Genomic DNA, 15,596 nt, shown 5'->3' on the forward strand with positions numbered 1-15,596 from the left:
ACTTCCATACATTAATGTATCATCTTTACTTTACTCTTACCCCGCCTAGAAGGGTGAGCATCCCAGTACTTAATCATCAGTCCCAATGGACTACTCGGGGGTACTGGGGAAAGATTCACAGGATCTCCCCCACCCATGGTGACAGTGGGCCTGCTTTTCCTCTGTCCCATCATCCGGGGTCTGTACTCTTACACACCTCTCGGGGTTCGTACCTCTCCCACCCCGGGAATCCTGGCCCCAACCGAACGGTAAACTGGCCTATACTCACGCGTCCTGCGTCTTCGTCCGGGACTTCGTGCACAAAGATTAAGGGGCTTTGCCGGCTTTTCTTTGCTTATTGCCGAGAATTTCGGTTCGTCGGTGGAGAGCCGAGCGGATACTCTGGCAGGGCCGCTGATACAGCGGGGCGCCTCCCTGCTCAGAGGCTCGCGTCCGGTTGTTCTCCATCCGAGTCACGGCACCAAATTGTTATCGTGGGTTTCCCAGTCACCAGTCGGAAACCAGTTAATTCAGTTACAAAGTTAATTTTATTAATTTAGCAGGCGGCAATTAAGCAAACAGCGCTGGGCGGCCGGAGAGTCTCAGCTCTACCAACGGCACGCCCCGTCCCTCTCCGAATTCAGGTTTTTATAGTCCTTTAGTTCCGGGTCCCCATTGTTTCACTGAGGCTTCTTCTGCACATGCGCCAGTTGTTGTTAGGGGGTCGTCTTCTACCTTCTAGTGGTCGATGGGATGAAGTTGCTCCTCTTCCTCACTTGTCCCTTAGTTGACCCCTCTCCCATATTTGGTCATCTTTAACAGCAAGCTCATTCATTGGCTACTTAATTTCTATGGTTTCCACTTCTAAGTTACCTATAACTCAGTTCTATGCTTCGTTAGCAACTAACAATATACGTTACACAATCATTCTTACAAAATCAGAACGTTACAACCTGTTTCAAGGTACATGTGGTTTACTGAACAAAGGCTCATTTATCACAGAGACTGTCAAACATCCTGCACTGGTGTCATGACAAAACACAGTGGGCATTTCTGTGCAGAGGCTCTTCACACTCAGCTGGGTGACTCTGAACTCGGGCAGACCAGAGGGGCAGGAATCAAATTTGTCACCTCACGGTTACCCAAAAGAGAAAACTGCCTCTAAGTTGTGCGAGAAGGACCAGGGGAGGTGGAAAGGAAGAGAGAAAATCCTGGCATCCCCTGTCATTACCTTACATTTCACGGCCCCAGACTAAAAAAGAAAAAAAACATCTCGAGTTGGAAGGGGAGGAAGGAAAAATAAAAAGCTACTGAAGGTTCACCTCCCTTAGGAGAGCAGCCCAGGAAACCTTGGAAGAACATCCCTGTGCGGACACAGAGACAAATGTTGGGCAGCACAGAGGATCTTCAGGAATGAAATGGAAAGCAAACCTTTCAGAGAAGAAAGTCAAAGCAAACAGAAGGGTTTTACCTGGCACAAGGAGCTGTCTTGTCCCAAAGGGAGAGTGTTCCGTTGCCCAAGGGAGTCCCGCAAGGCATTTTATCTACAAGAGGAGAGCATAAGCAAATCAGCCACTGTTAAAGGCAACTGAGGAGGTTGATGAGCTTCCCCAAAGGTCAATGTTTACTCTCTCCCCTACATCCCCACATTCCCTGTGTTCTGTTCCTTTAGAACAGTCTCAGATTTCCTTACTGGCAACTGCAGCAAGTTGCACTGGGCATGAGGTATTGACAGGCTGAACCCCAGATTCAAACCCAAAAAGGGTTCTGGGGATCTAACACCCCAAACCAGACCAGTTTCCTTCTGGGCAGCTGGCAGCAGCCGTATCGCAGCTGGAGCTGCAGGGAAGAGACTGAGTTCCCACCCCAGCACTGCCAGACGCTACCGAGGGGCGATGCCGCCACAGCCCGTCCGTGAGCCGAGGGGGAGAGTCGCACCACACGCCAGGAAGAGCGCAGGAGAAACAAGCTCACGCCCTAACGTCAGCCTTACCAGTCTGCACCAGTTCTTCCTCCAGCACAGAACTTCTGGGTCTTTTCACTGCAGGTTCAGATGACAGGGCCTGAGTCTGGAACAGAAACAAACAAAGCACCACCCTGAGTTTAACCTGAACACCAGCCCAAGCCAGCGGAAGCTTCTGGAAAGGGAGGCAGCTCTGGTCCCATTTAGGGACTGGGATTTGCTGGCTCAGAGCACAGCAGAAGGATCTTTGCAGGATCTCTGACCAGCACGCTGCCCTTTGGGTTTGATTGTTAATAGGGGCTCTCTTATGTGCAGGGATTAAACCCCCTCAGGCTTCCTGCCCAGTTCCCCTCAGGCAGCTCCTCAGCATTCCAGAGTTCAGCCCTGACTCTGGCTGGGGGAGAGCTGAGCCCCTCAGAAAGGGGTTTTGTACAAACAAAGAGTCAATGGTGCTCTCAGGGACAAATAATAGAGCATGAGGGTTTCTTACTCCTCTCACCCTATGGGGCAGTAAGAAAAAGAACACGGCACCTCCCAGCCAAACTAAGGGGTCAAGCAGCTCAGGACTCGTTTTTACAGAGCCAGAGTCCTAGGGGAATCCTCTCCCGGGCCGGTGGATACCCAACCCAGCAGAGAGGGCTTTATCCAGAGGAAGCAGGCGATTGTTCTCACATGGTCATGTAGTTTGGGTGCTCCTTCCTCAGCTCCACGTGCCAGAGCAGAGCAGGTAAAATCTGGGCGAGGCAAACCCAGCACACAAGAGGCACCTGCTGTCAAGGGCAAAGAAGAGCCTGAGGCTGCACAGGTTCAGGAAAGTCTCTGCTAACCTCTCCCACAGACTCTGCTCCTGGAGCGGCATCGCTGCCCGAAGCTCGGCGTTTCCTTGCTGCCCTGGCTGGTACCTTCACCGCAGCAGCAGAAACTTCTTCAGCCTTCTCTTCACACCCAGGGATGGCAGCATCTGAACAACAAAAGCAGGACACATGACAGCGTGACTTAAGAGGGGGTTCAGATCGCCATTTGCATGGCAGCCCAGCTCCTCGATCCCACCCAGAGCACTGGGATTCATTCCAAGCTGCACACCCTTCTGCAGTTTCAGACACCCCTCAGTTTTACAAGGGACACCAAACCCCAGAAGAACCAGGGCTGTGAACTACCTTTGTCATGGGCGCCACCTGGTTGTAGCTTTGGAGGTTCCTGCCCATCAGGATGTTCCACAGGCAGATGAGGGCTGTGGAGAGAAGACACAGAACAGGGATGTACAACCACGGCTCAGCTTCACACAAGCAAAACTCCCAGAGCTAATTGCTGGAGTTCCCTTTCCAAGCCCCCCTGGCATCATCTCAGACACACTCACAGACACCGCAGAGCATCCCCCACCTCTCCCAGCCAAGGCTCTGCTAATTATCCCACTACAGTGGGGTAATTCCTTTCTGTTAATGCTTCTTCATGACTTACGCTTGTTCCCAGCACCAAACACAGGGCTTTGGCTAACGTGGAAGGGGCTTTGTTTCACTCTGCACAGGTTAACACCCCCCCAAGCCACACACGGCCCTTCAGCGGGGCAATGCCCCTGTGTACAACGCTGAGTTACTCTCCCCGGGGGTTTCACCACCCACACCCGCAGTTTTGCCTCTTTCTACCCTGGGACACAGAAGCCACAGGCACGGCACGGCCATCACTGCCCATAGCAGGGGCCGGAACAAGATGGGTCTCTCAGGTCCCTTCCAACCCCACAACCACCCACCATCTGTGCCTGGGAGCTCCGGGACGCCGGCACCGGTTCAGCCCCGGGAAGGCAGCCCCGTGTCTCCACACGCCCTACGCCGGGACTCGCCCCCAGCCGCTGCTCCCCCTCACACACACACACACACACACACACACACACACACACACACACACTGAGCCCTCTGCTCCTGCCCCACGCGCGCTCCCAGGGCCCGTTTCTTTCCCAACTCCCCGCTTCCCAGACGGAAAAGCCCCCGGGGGGCCAAGGGGGGCGGGTTCGCCAGGGGCCTTCTCGGGGCGGGGGGACCCGCAGCTCCGCTCCCGCCCTGGGCTCCAACGCCCAGGAGAGGTCCCGCAGGCCGCACCCGGGAGGCCGCGGGGCCTCAGGGACGGGGCGAGGCCCTCGGGCGGCCGTGCGGCCTCGGGGCGGATCGCTGACCTGGGGGGCGGCCTCTGCAGCGGCGGCGCGGCCGGGGACAGCTCGGGGGGCGCGGCGGACGGCGGCGAAGAGGCCGCCGAGGGGCCCCAGCAGCCATCGGGACACAAGCACCGGCAGCCCGCGGCGGGAACGCGCCCGTCCTGCGCCGCGCCCGGCCCGGCCCGGCCCCTCCCACCAGGGTGCGGAGCAGCCCCGCCATTGGCTCCGACCGCTGCCTGTCTGGGCAGGGAGAACGCGGAGGAGCCAACGGGGGGGTGTGTGGCCAGGGCCGGCCACGCATGCGCGGTGCTGCTCCCCCTCCCTGGGCAGCGCCAGGCTGGGCTGGGCCGGGCTGGGCCGTCCCTCCCCGGCTCTGCCCCCCGCTTGCCCGGCCCGGCCCTGCCCGGCCGCCCCTCCCAGGGCTGCGCGGGGCAGCCCCGCCATTGGCTCCTCCCGCCGCCTGTCTGGGGAGGCAGAGCCCGGGCAGGAGAGGGGCGGCTCTCTCCTCTCCTCTCTCTCTCCGCCCCCCCACCGCAGGTTCTGCGGCCCGAGGGACGCGGGTGGGTGGGAGCGGCCGGCGGCCCGGCCCCTGGGCAGGTTCCCCCTCCGGTCTCCTCCCCCCGGCTCAGCGGGGGAGAGGACGGAGGCTCCCGGGGCTTACCGAGCCCTTTCCCCAGCGCTCTCCCGGCGCTCGGTGCCGGTCTCCTCTCCCGCTCCCGCAGCACAGACCGGCTCAGCCATGGCCGAAGGCTCGACTGAGCGAGAGCGGCGGGTGGGCAGGACGCGTGTCCCGGGACACGGAGCGGGGACTTGGGAAGCGTTGAACGGCCCCGCCCGGGCCCGGCCGGACCGGCTGCCCGGGCAACGGCGACGAGCGACCCGCCGCCGAACCCGCCGGGAATGGCCGAACCCAGTGGGCGGGAACGAGTCGGTTTCCCCTGTCCCGCTGGGTTCGGCTGGGTCCCGCAGCCACCCCGCTCCCCCTGCCCTGCCCGAGCCAGAAGGGCGGGGATGCGGGGAGGGAGGGAGCTGCGCGGGCAGCCGGGGTGAGGCTTCTCGGGGTGCCCCCGGGTTTCCACCCCGAGAATCCCGGCCCCCCCTGTGTTTACCTCACGTTTCTCCTTCCCGGGGAGAACAGGATTCCCCACCGAGGCAAAACTCCTCCGTGTCAGACGGGAGGAGCATCGATCCCTTTGAACAGCCAGCGCTGGGGATCTCCTGCCTTCAAGTCAGGCTGCCAGCACTAGAACTAGATGCTGCCTCTCTCAGCACAGAGCAGATGAAGCCCCCAGCCCCATTTACACCAGCTACAAAGTCCCCACCACAAGGGCAGGGCTTATTCTCCCTGTCATGACTTGTTGGCGCTGGCGGGCAGCGGGTCAGCCGGGCTTCCAGGCCATTCTCCCTTCCCTTGTTGGAGGAGCTGTTTGTCCGTCTTCTTCTCTCCTTGCTGAACATCCTGGCAGAAGGGAGGGAGGGGGAGAAAGAATTTAAAAAGGAGCTCAGGAGCTCAGGGTGTGAAGGGAACGTTTGTGATCTGGGGACAGAGCAAACTGCACAGGCTGTTCCCAAGACACTGGCATGGTTGAGGGGGGTGGACGTATAGAAGGGAGCATAAGAAATCGCATTTATAATTTATACATAAATAAGAGTAAATTCAATTACTAACTATTGCAAGATGCTTGGAGGGAAAGGTGCTAAGGAGAACAAAATAAATGAGAGCAAGGTTGTGACTCGCGACAGACGGGGACCACCTGTCAGCAGACAGACGGTCTGTTTAGAGACGAGAGGGAAGCCGGGTTTATCCCCCACACCGGGACCCGACTCCAGGAACCCCCATCCATCGAGGGGGGAAGAGATCGGAATGCCCACGCAGGACCAAGAAATCGCTTAATATAAAGTCCTCTCATTGAGAATGTATCCTATATTAAACTAATAAGAACAGATACTATACTTGATCTTAGCTAAAAAGCCGAGAAGTGATACCTGACAGTCACCCAGAACCTCTACACACCCCAGCCGGCACTCACACAAAACACGGTTAATACACATTTGCCCCGAAACACCCTCAGGTCCCCCTCGCATTCATATTCCCCTGCCTATCCCCCTCTTCCCGCCGGGATCCGCTGCTCCCGGCTCCGTTAACCGGCGGAGAGCTCCGCACCGAGCACTCCCAGCAGCCCCTGCGCGCACCTCTGATCTTTATTTGCATAGACACGCCCCTCTCCAGCCGCTCCTCTGCCCGGTATCCTCCCCAGATAGCACCCAGCTTCTTCCTTCCCAGAACCGGCCATAATAAGATGGTCAAACAGCCGGTGTGCGGATGCTTTTAGGCATCAAAGGTAAACTAAGGATATTTGGCGATAAGATGGGTTATCAGAACTCGTTATAATCACAAACCAGTCAGTGGGGTGTGAACAGTGTCTGTAACCAAGTAGCAGTTGTTCAGCTTGCCACCTTTGCAGTAACAAATGTCTCTAATCTGTGGGATTTCACCCAATAAACGGCTTCACCTGAAATTCATATCGAATTGGGTGTTGCTCATTGCCAGTCACCACAAATGGTGACCCCGACGTGATCCCGAGATCGACTGACACAACCTGAACCAGCTCCTGATACCATGAGTGAAGAAACCAGCGAAACTCCAGAGGGAAAGAGCAGCTGGAAACAATCCCTGCAGCAACCAGACAGTGCTCAAGGATGGTGGAGAGAAGAGAAAACAACACCCTGCAGCAGTACGGCTGAGAAGGTGAGCAGCTGTTACAGCTCTGGGGAATGAGTTCTCTAGTGAGGAAAGGGCCACAGTCAGGATTTGAGCAACAACCCTTTCAAAGAGGCATAAAATAGGATGAGCCAGCACTGGAGCGTCTGCTGCGGTGGGGTCGTGACCATGGAGTTTCACTCCAACTGCACTTAGTGCTCAGTGTAAACACCTGGCAAGGGGTGGGGGATAAATTATGGGATGCAGTCTCTAGGGGAGACAAGAAGGGCAAGAGAGTTGCTGCTGCTGGGAAACTTGGGATGTCCACTCTGGAAAGCATAAAAGCGGAGCAGACAGATGCCACGGGGGCTGCTAAAGCTCTCGCGGCAATGGCATGGCCTGCTGGGAAAGGGTTTGAGCCCCCAGTCCCAGGACCGACCGCCCACCCACCCGAAGGCTACGGATACAGAGAAACACAGACTAAAGCACCGGTCAGTGTTGTCCCCACGGCACCTCCTGAGCCCATGGACACTGACAAGGAGCCTGTGCACACGGACAAAAGCCCTACAGAGACGGTCCAGAAGCCGCCTGGCCAGAATCTGCCTTGTCAGCCATCGGATCAGGGACCCACTTGGTCTCTACACCCACCGCTCCCATCCACACCTCCCACCCAACCCCCCCAGAAATCACTGTCTCCTGATGAATCGGTTTGCAGCATTTGCTCGTATGTGCCACAGGCTCAGGGATGCGTTTATCCACTGAGAGCAAGGCTGGGCACAGAGCAAAAGGAGTTTTGATGGTGACCATTGAAAGTGGGCAGCTTACTTGAAAATTAACCTGGAAAATACAACCCCCCGTTTGGGTCGAGCGATGGCCGCTTACTAAAGAAAAACTTGCCCACTTCCAAGATTGAATAGAGGAGCAACTGACCAAGGGACACATCCAGCCCTCCACAAGTCCGTGGAACTCGCCTATTTTTTATTGGGTCTAACCCCCAGCCAAAGCAGTTTCCCTTGGACAGGTCACACAGGTTGGCGTACAGATGGGGCTGGAATAGCTCCAGAGAAGGAGACTCCAAACTCCCCTGGGCAGCCTGTCCCAGGGCTCCCTCACTCTCACTGAAAAAGTTCTTCCACATGTTGGTGTGGAAATTCCTACGCTCCTACAAGATGCCATTGCCCCTTGTCCTGTCTCCACAGTCAAGTGAACCTGGTAGTGGCATTTCTTTACTTGGTGGTTCCCTGAGCAGTGAACCCCCTCATCTACAGCGTGAGGATCCAGGAGCTCAAGGATGCTGTGTGGAAACTGAAGACTGGATGTTTCTAAGCAGCAACAAACTGCTGGTCTTCTGTGCATCGCTGGCCACGAAACTCACGTTAGCACCAGGCTGTATTTAGTAGGTTTTTGAGTAGTTGGTTTGGGTTTTTTTACTCCTAGTGTGTCTAAGCCATAATAACATGGTGCACGTTCATCCTCCCATGAAGTATCTCCCGGTCTTGTGTGACCCAGACACCGCGTAAGGACGAGCTGTGCTCCCTACGAAACGTGTTTGAACAGACCAGAAAAACTCCACACACTGGTAAGAGAACGTTTTCTTTTAAGAACTTGCCAAACCAAATTGTAACAGTGCAAAATAAGATTTCTCTGCAGAAATAAGCGTCAGAGCATCTGGGGCATCTCTAGTGGTCAAGCCGCTGAGCCAGCCCTCTTTCCACTAGAGCTCTGTTCACTGACAGCATCTAAAGGGGGGGGAAAGAAGTAGAAAGGTGAACAAGCCACTGGAAAGAACCATCAGCCAGTTGCTGATCAACACTCTGCATCATCATCATCGTCAACTCTAAGAGTGTTGAAAAAACAGGCATGTGGCCAGACACACCTCATCTCCCATCGAGTTCAGAGCTCTACCAGTGGCAGACCTGTTGCACTGTCATAATTTGTGACCTGGAAAAGACAGACCGACATCAGTGTGCAGACAGACACCAGTCCTAGTCGCGAGTGTGAGCGATTCTCAGCAGTGCCCTGCCCTGAGCCACAGAGTTGGCACGGCCAGCGTCAGCCACTGCGCTGCCGATGCTGCACCAGGAAGGTCTCAGCACCAAGGTTTCTCCACGAGAGCCCTGCCCAGCAGCCAGGCGTCCAAGCTGGGCCTTTGTTCTAGCCTGAAGCACACACAGGATGCTGGAGGAGAGGGGACAACAGCAGCACTCAACGCAGCAGCAAGGCTTTCCCAGACAGCTCCCACTGACCTGCGCCACCAGCACTGCGCCTCTGGTCATCTCCACCATGGCTGCGTCCGCTTGGGATGAGAAGTGATCCTCGTCTGTGGAGAGAGCAGAGCGGGAGACAGCAGATGAGATGGGGCCAGGCTTCACAGGCCAGGAGGGACTATGCAACCAGCCCTGCCTGACCTCTGACAGCAGCCCGAACAGAGAACCCTCCCCTGCCACCACTGGAGGCATTTGCTGGACCCAGCCTATCCAGCTGGAGGTCACACAAGTATTATCCCTGCTGTGCTGCCGAAGGGAAAGGACCGAGCGCTTTCTAAAGCCACCTGCATGTGAACGCCAGCAGCTGATGAATTGGGAGGCTTGAAAGGCAGAAGAGCAGACTTTTCATCTGCCATTGCTGTTTTGACTCTGACTAGTAGGAAAATCTCAGGCGTTTGTCTAGCAAATTAAAAGCTAAGTTTGCCTTGGGAACTCCTTCGGGACAGTAGGTGGCAGAGTAGCTCCAGCTACTTCACCTATACCCTGAAGGTCCTGCCAACCTGCTCTTCAGTAAAGTCATTCCTTCTCTCCTCCCTCCACACAGGAGAAAGCCTGGCCCTTCCCCATCTCTCCCCTGGAGCCTGACAGGTTGTGCCACACTCACACATTTAGAAGAAAATACGTTTTCTCCAGCCCTCACTCCAGTCCCTTCAGAGGCTGCGCTCGCAAGGGGAGGGAGAAGGCTGAGACAGAATCAAGGCTGGTACACAGCTGGCACCCAGGGAAACCTGCCAGAGCACCACCAGGGTACGTCTCGAGAGCTCCGTTACCTGCCAGCGGGACCACGTTGTCCAGCAAAACTTCTGCTGCTTGGAAAGGCAGCGATAAGAAGTCAGACCTGAAGGAAAACGGAATAAACCCAAAGAAGATGGATTTAAGTTTCTCCTGTGTCCTTGAAGGTTACGGCAATTAATCAACTGCTTTAGCAGGAATTCAGTTTAAAAGTAAAGACCCTCCAAAGACCCCAGACCACGCTCCCAGCAATCCAAGCAGCAGCAGCAGAGGAGCTACAGACCTGATCTTCCTGAGCTGGTCGATCTTCACTCTGTTGTAGCCTCCATAGTCCACGTAGCGGAGCTCCACTTCACCGGTCTCTTCAAAGTACCTATTGACTTGAGCCCGTAACCACGCCCCATCCAGAGCCGGAGCCGCGCAGATCCTGCCAACTGCAAAGCAGAAGAGCTCAGGGTGAGTGGATGCCCAGAAACGAGCCCTTCGGGCGGATCAGCCGCGCTGCACAGCGACCTCCTGAGAACCAACAGCATTCCTTCTGCTGCTCCCATCTCCCTTCCACACCCCTGCCCCTCCATCAGACCCGCCTGCAGCTGCGACACAGCAGAGCTGCCTTGGACTCTCAAGTCTGTCTGCCACCACCGTGCTCAGGGGCATTGGGCTTTTGCATGACCCTACAAGTTTCTCAAGCAAACAGCTTGTGAGCAGTTGAGTTACTTGCCTTCTACTGGAGTTGGCAGGGTGGGAATATCCAGTTGGGAATAGCAGGCATTCATCTGCTGGCCAAGTCTATGCTGGACACAGAAAGTAGGGTGTGTATGCTGCTGTAAAAACATGTGGCCAGCATTGACTTGGAGTTCAGCACGTGGGGGGCCATGCAACTCTTCACACAGAACTGACAGGGTTCAAGGGCACTTGGTCTGCAACTGATTGACTCAACCACAGCTCCTCAGAGCACGTCTCTGCCTCGCCCAGCAGCACCTCAGAAACCTGCTGCCATCCATCCATTCAGCAGCAGCCCATAAAGAGAGAAGGACCCCGTGCTTACTGGAGGCTGCCTCAACGGGAGCAGAAACCATTCATACGAGCAGGTCTCAAAGCAGCGGGGTGTTCAGCACCCAGACACGGCCCATTTCACTGGGCTGCTCAAGCACACCCTCAGCTTTAGACAGTAAACTCCATGCTGAAAGGGGACCAGCCCATTCACCCCTTTGCAGCAGACCCTGAAATTCACCCAGAGCCAACAGCGATGGGAATTCTGAGAGCAAATGCATACCCACCTGTACAAGGGCCAAATATTCCTCTGCTGAGAGGAATAGATTTAGAGGGAGAGGATAGATTTAGACATGTTCTGAAGCAGAAGGGGTACAGCACATAAAACACTTGGTCCCCATGTATTTGTAGGAGGATTTGGAAATCCCTTACCTCCTGTGTGACCTTCACCCATTCCTGCTGCCCTGGTACCGTCAAGATGCAAGGCCAGTTCATCCTCTTTATGCACCCCTTTACTGTGGGGCACGATGCTGCCTTCAGGTAGAGCCAGAGTGGGAGGCTTTTCTCTTGGTGCTGAGCTCTGCTCAGCAGGCACATCTTGGCTTGCAGATACCCTCTGTGAATCCAACTGCTGGCCTGATGCACCAGACCACGTTGTCTTCTGCGGCGGGGCCTTCGCACTCGTCGATTTTGATTTTAAAGGAGTTAGAGCAGCTGTGAGAATATAAGGGGGAAAAACAGAAAGAACCCCCAAAAAACCCACTCCAACATGATTGATGACATATTGTTTATAGGGTCAACGCCGCTCCGGTCCCAAACAGCTTCACACCAGCACGGCTTTTTTTTTTATAGAATTTAAATATTTAATGCAATAAAAAAAATAAATATTTCTCTTTGCACATTTAACAGACAAAAACAGAACAACAAACCCAACCCCACATTGCAGGGACTTGGTCAAACTTCAGAAGAGAAACTAAAATGAGGGTCAGTCCAAGGGAATCACAGTGTGACTGCAGTGGTGCCCGTCTCACAGCAGCTGCTGGTGGATTATGGCCCACACCATCTTCCTGTGGAAGTGAGGGATGTGACTCTGGAAAGAGGAGAGAGAAAGTCATTAAATAGAAAGTCAGGGTGGCAAGGAGGCACAAACACCCGGTTCGTTAGGGACGGGGAGCGCAGCTCTGCCCTGCTGAGGCCACCCCAAAGTGCCGACCCCAGCAAGCGCGTGCCCAAGGAGAGGTACAAACCAGGCTGCTGCCTGAACTCCCCTCCCCCAGCTCTTGAAAAAACCCAGGGCAAAATAGCTCTGGAGCTGTTGGAAACCTTCGCTCACTTGAGGAAAGGTCATGGGCTCGTCTTGGGAGATGCTGTCTGCGTGTTGGCAGGCGAAACCCCCACAGTCGCTGCTGTTCTGCTGCTGAGGGATTTCCTAGGGAAGGCAGAGGAAGGCAGAGGAAGTGCCGTTCCCTCAGAGGACGAGCAGCAGGCGTTACCCACACCAGCCCTGCGCTAACCGCACCCAACTCGGGATGCGCTTCCCACTCCCGCAGCCTCGGCGGGTCCCCCCAGCTCTCGGCACACCCAGCTCTGCACAGCGCCGAGTCTCCGCAATCAAGGCTTGAGGCCTCGCTTTTCCCTCGGAGGGAATGTCCTGAGAAACACTGGCACCAGCCCCTGCTCTGTCACACACCGGGCTCTGTGCTCCAAGCCAGAATCAATCCTCATCCCAGAGCTGGGTTTGGCAGCCTACGGTCTCTGACAAGGGCTCAACAGATCCTTAAAAACTTATGGAATGGGGACAAAGTCAGATTCACCTGAATGGGGCAGACTGATTAAACAAACCCCAACCCCAAAACAGCAAAGAGAGCACTGGGCCAGCGAGAAGAGGCTCTGCTTGGAGAGTCCAACCCAGCTTCCCGCTCCGCTCGCAGCCAGAGGTGGTGCCATAAGAACAGGAGAAGCTTCGGGCTGATGACTTGGGCTGAACTCGGATGGGTTCAGACCCTCACCACAAGGAGCCACAGTTCATTTTCCAAACCCAAGCAGCGCTCACTTACGTGGGGCTCCGTGCTGTGAGGAGTCCCCTGGGAACAAGCCAGCTCCACCTTTCTTTTCTCACGGTTTTCTTCTTGCAGGAATTTGCTGTTTAACCCAAAAGAGAACAAAAGATCCTCTTTATCTCCAGCATTTATTCCCACAAAAAGCCAGCTGCTGAAGGAGACTCCCACAACAGCAGAAGCTCATTTAGGAACCCTCCAGATCACCCCTTGTCAGAGGAGGAACAGGAGAATCAAGCAAGGAACTGCAATGCCCACCCTGTACCCACATACCAGGTGCACCTCCAGGAAGAGGAAATACAAAAGCTTTTGGGCAAAGGAAGTTCCCAGGCCGGGGGCTGGGACAATACCTGCTGTCTGCCCTCCAACACATGGTGTTACAACCACCAGCTTACGGGGATTCAAAGCTCTGCTGCCACAGAGAGAGTCACCAACAGCATGAAAAAAGGACTGAAGAGCACCATGTAACCACAAGCTTGAGTTAAGTAGCGGGTACCTAAGGGGGTGCAGTAATGTGTCACCCTCCACAAGTCCCGACAACCAGATACTACGTCCTCCTGCTGTGTGGTGCAGCTACAGTCTACCCACCAAGTGGGACAGGTACAAATCATGGGGATACTCACAGGTCTTTGGAGTCCCAGATGGAAAGGGATCTCCTCCATATTTCTGTTGGTCCAGCTGATACAGAGTTGTCACTGGTTGACTGGAGAAGGTTGGAAAACCGGACAAGGATGGAAGACGGAGCAAGGGTGGAACAGCAGAGTAGAATGGCATGTGGCAGTAGTAGGATGGAAAATGGAAGTAGGATGGCAAGCTGGAGTAGTAGGATGGCACACGGCAGTAGTAGGATGGCACACAGCAGTAGGATGGAAGACTGGAGTGTGATTTAACTCCAGAATAGATTCGAGCAACGGTGTAGATTGGAGCACTGTACAAGACTGGAGCAGGGGGGAAGGCTGGAGCAGTCAAGGAGGCCTCAGCAGTCGAGGAGGCTGGAGCACTGTGGGGCAGGAAAAAACAATAGAGAAGAACCACAGTGTTTATAAGCACGGCATTTGGCATTGATACATGTCAGAGCACCAGAAAGGAGACAATTTATTCCTACACAACTGTCTACATGTGAGTGGGGAGCCACAGCTAAAGGAAAACAAATACCTAAAGTACAACGAGACTGTCAAACATCCTGCACTGGTGTCATGACAAAACACAGTGGGCATTTCTGTGCAGAGGCTCTTCACACTCAGCTGGGTGACTCTGAACTCGGGCAGACCAGAGGGGCAGTGTCGTGGTTTCACCCCGGCTGAGGGCCAAGATCCACGCAGCTGCCTGCTCCTTTAAGGAAAAGAGCAGGTTAAAGGGAAGAGGGAAGGGGGGTGAGAAGTAAGGGAAGGGAAAAAGGAAGAGAAAGGGGCAAATAACCCCAAAATCAAGAAATTAAGAGGCCCGTGGGTTGGGATAAGGATAGTTTACTAAGATAACAGAAAGATACAATGTATCAATACTAACAGGACTTCAAAGCAAAATATATGAAGCTGTTGATACACAATGCAGTTTCTCACCAAACCATACAACTCAGGCCGTGCCACCCAGAGCCGTCCCAGAACCCGACCGTCCCCCAAGAACCGCGCGTCCCGGAGCCGCCCCAGGCCTTCCTCCCGTCAGCCCCCGATATCCTGGGCAGGACGTAATTGGCGTGGAATACTCTCTTTGGTCAGTTGGGTCACCTGTCCTGGCTTCGCCCCTCCTTTCTCATGAAGAGCTGAGAAAGTCCTTGACTGTCTGACAGCAACTAGAAACATCAGGGTGTTATCAGCAGTACTCCCATTTTACTCTCAAACACAGCATTCATCTGCTGTTACAAATGAAATTAACTCCATCCTGACCCAAACCAGGACATTATCCACCCCTTATTCCATACCATTTACGTCATGACCAAATCCAACCATTTCTTGTTTTAGACACACATATATGTGTGCACACATGTATACGCACATATGTGCATACAGGTATCATTCCCTTAGTCCATTCCTCTGAGTTTGTTGAGTGAATGAACATTTAGTCCATGATGCTTTTCAGGCTTCATTCTTCGTAACAGTCTCTCATGGTGTCAATATGCGTCACTGGATCGTTGCATCTCAGGCTCTCAGTCGATACAGCTGACATGGTCCATGTTCATAGTCTGTGAATCAAAGGTGTTCATTTTCAAAGGGAAGGAGGAAAAAGTTCTTGGAACACCAGGTCTTGGTCCCGTCATCGTGGCACTCTTCCTTCATTGACTTGTATGACTCCGGCTGGAACTCGATTGGTACAACATACAACAACATACAGCAATAATAGCAATAATGAATGTACAGAGCAGTTATTATAATACAATTTCTACCTTATTAATTGTATTGGCTATTCTCACCTAAAATCAAATCCCTCTGGGGTACACATCGAACTTCTCCATTCTTCTGCATTACCCACCAAGTACAACCAGGTCCTTGAGCAAAAGCAATCCCAGACACGGGTTTACCTTTGCCCGAAGCAGGGATGACCCAAACCGTCTTCCCTAATATACTCTTCATATGTACCACTGGGACTCTGTCTCCTTCTACAGTACATGGAGATTTTGACTGGGCAGGACCAGCTCGATTGGTGGATCCCCTAGAGTTAACTAACCACGTGGCTTTGGCTAAATGTGTATCCCAGTGTTTGAATGTTCCACCACCCATCGCTTTCAGTGTAGTCTTTAAGAGCCCATTATATCGTTCAATTT

General features: G+C 54.3%; 1 long non-coding RNA gene across 1 annotated transcript; it reads right to left on the reverse strand.

Annotated features, from left to right (window-relative positions):
• Positions 1–1,996: 1,996 nt before the first annotated feature.
• On the reverse strand, positions 1,997–3,260 carry LOC311204532. The gene is made up of 3 exons (XR_014618067.1): positions 3,100–3,260; positions 2,770–2,903; positions 1,997–2,048 (listed from the first exon to the last, which is right to left on the reverse strand). It is a non-coding gene; the product is annotated as an uncharacterized lncRNA (long non-coding RNA).
• Positions 3,261–15,596: the final 12,336 nt, after the last annotated feature.

Source organism: Gallinula chloropus (genome assembly GCF_964237585.1).
Source record: "Gallinula chloropus genome assembly, contig: HAP1_SCAFFOLD_181, whole genome shotgun sequence".
In the NCBI taxonomy this organism is placed as follows: Eukaryota; Metazoa; Chordata; class Aves; order Gruiformes; family Rallidae; genus Gallinula; species Gallinula chloropus.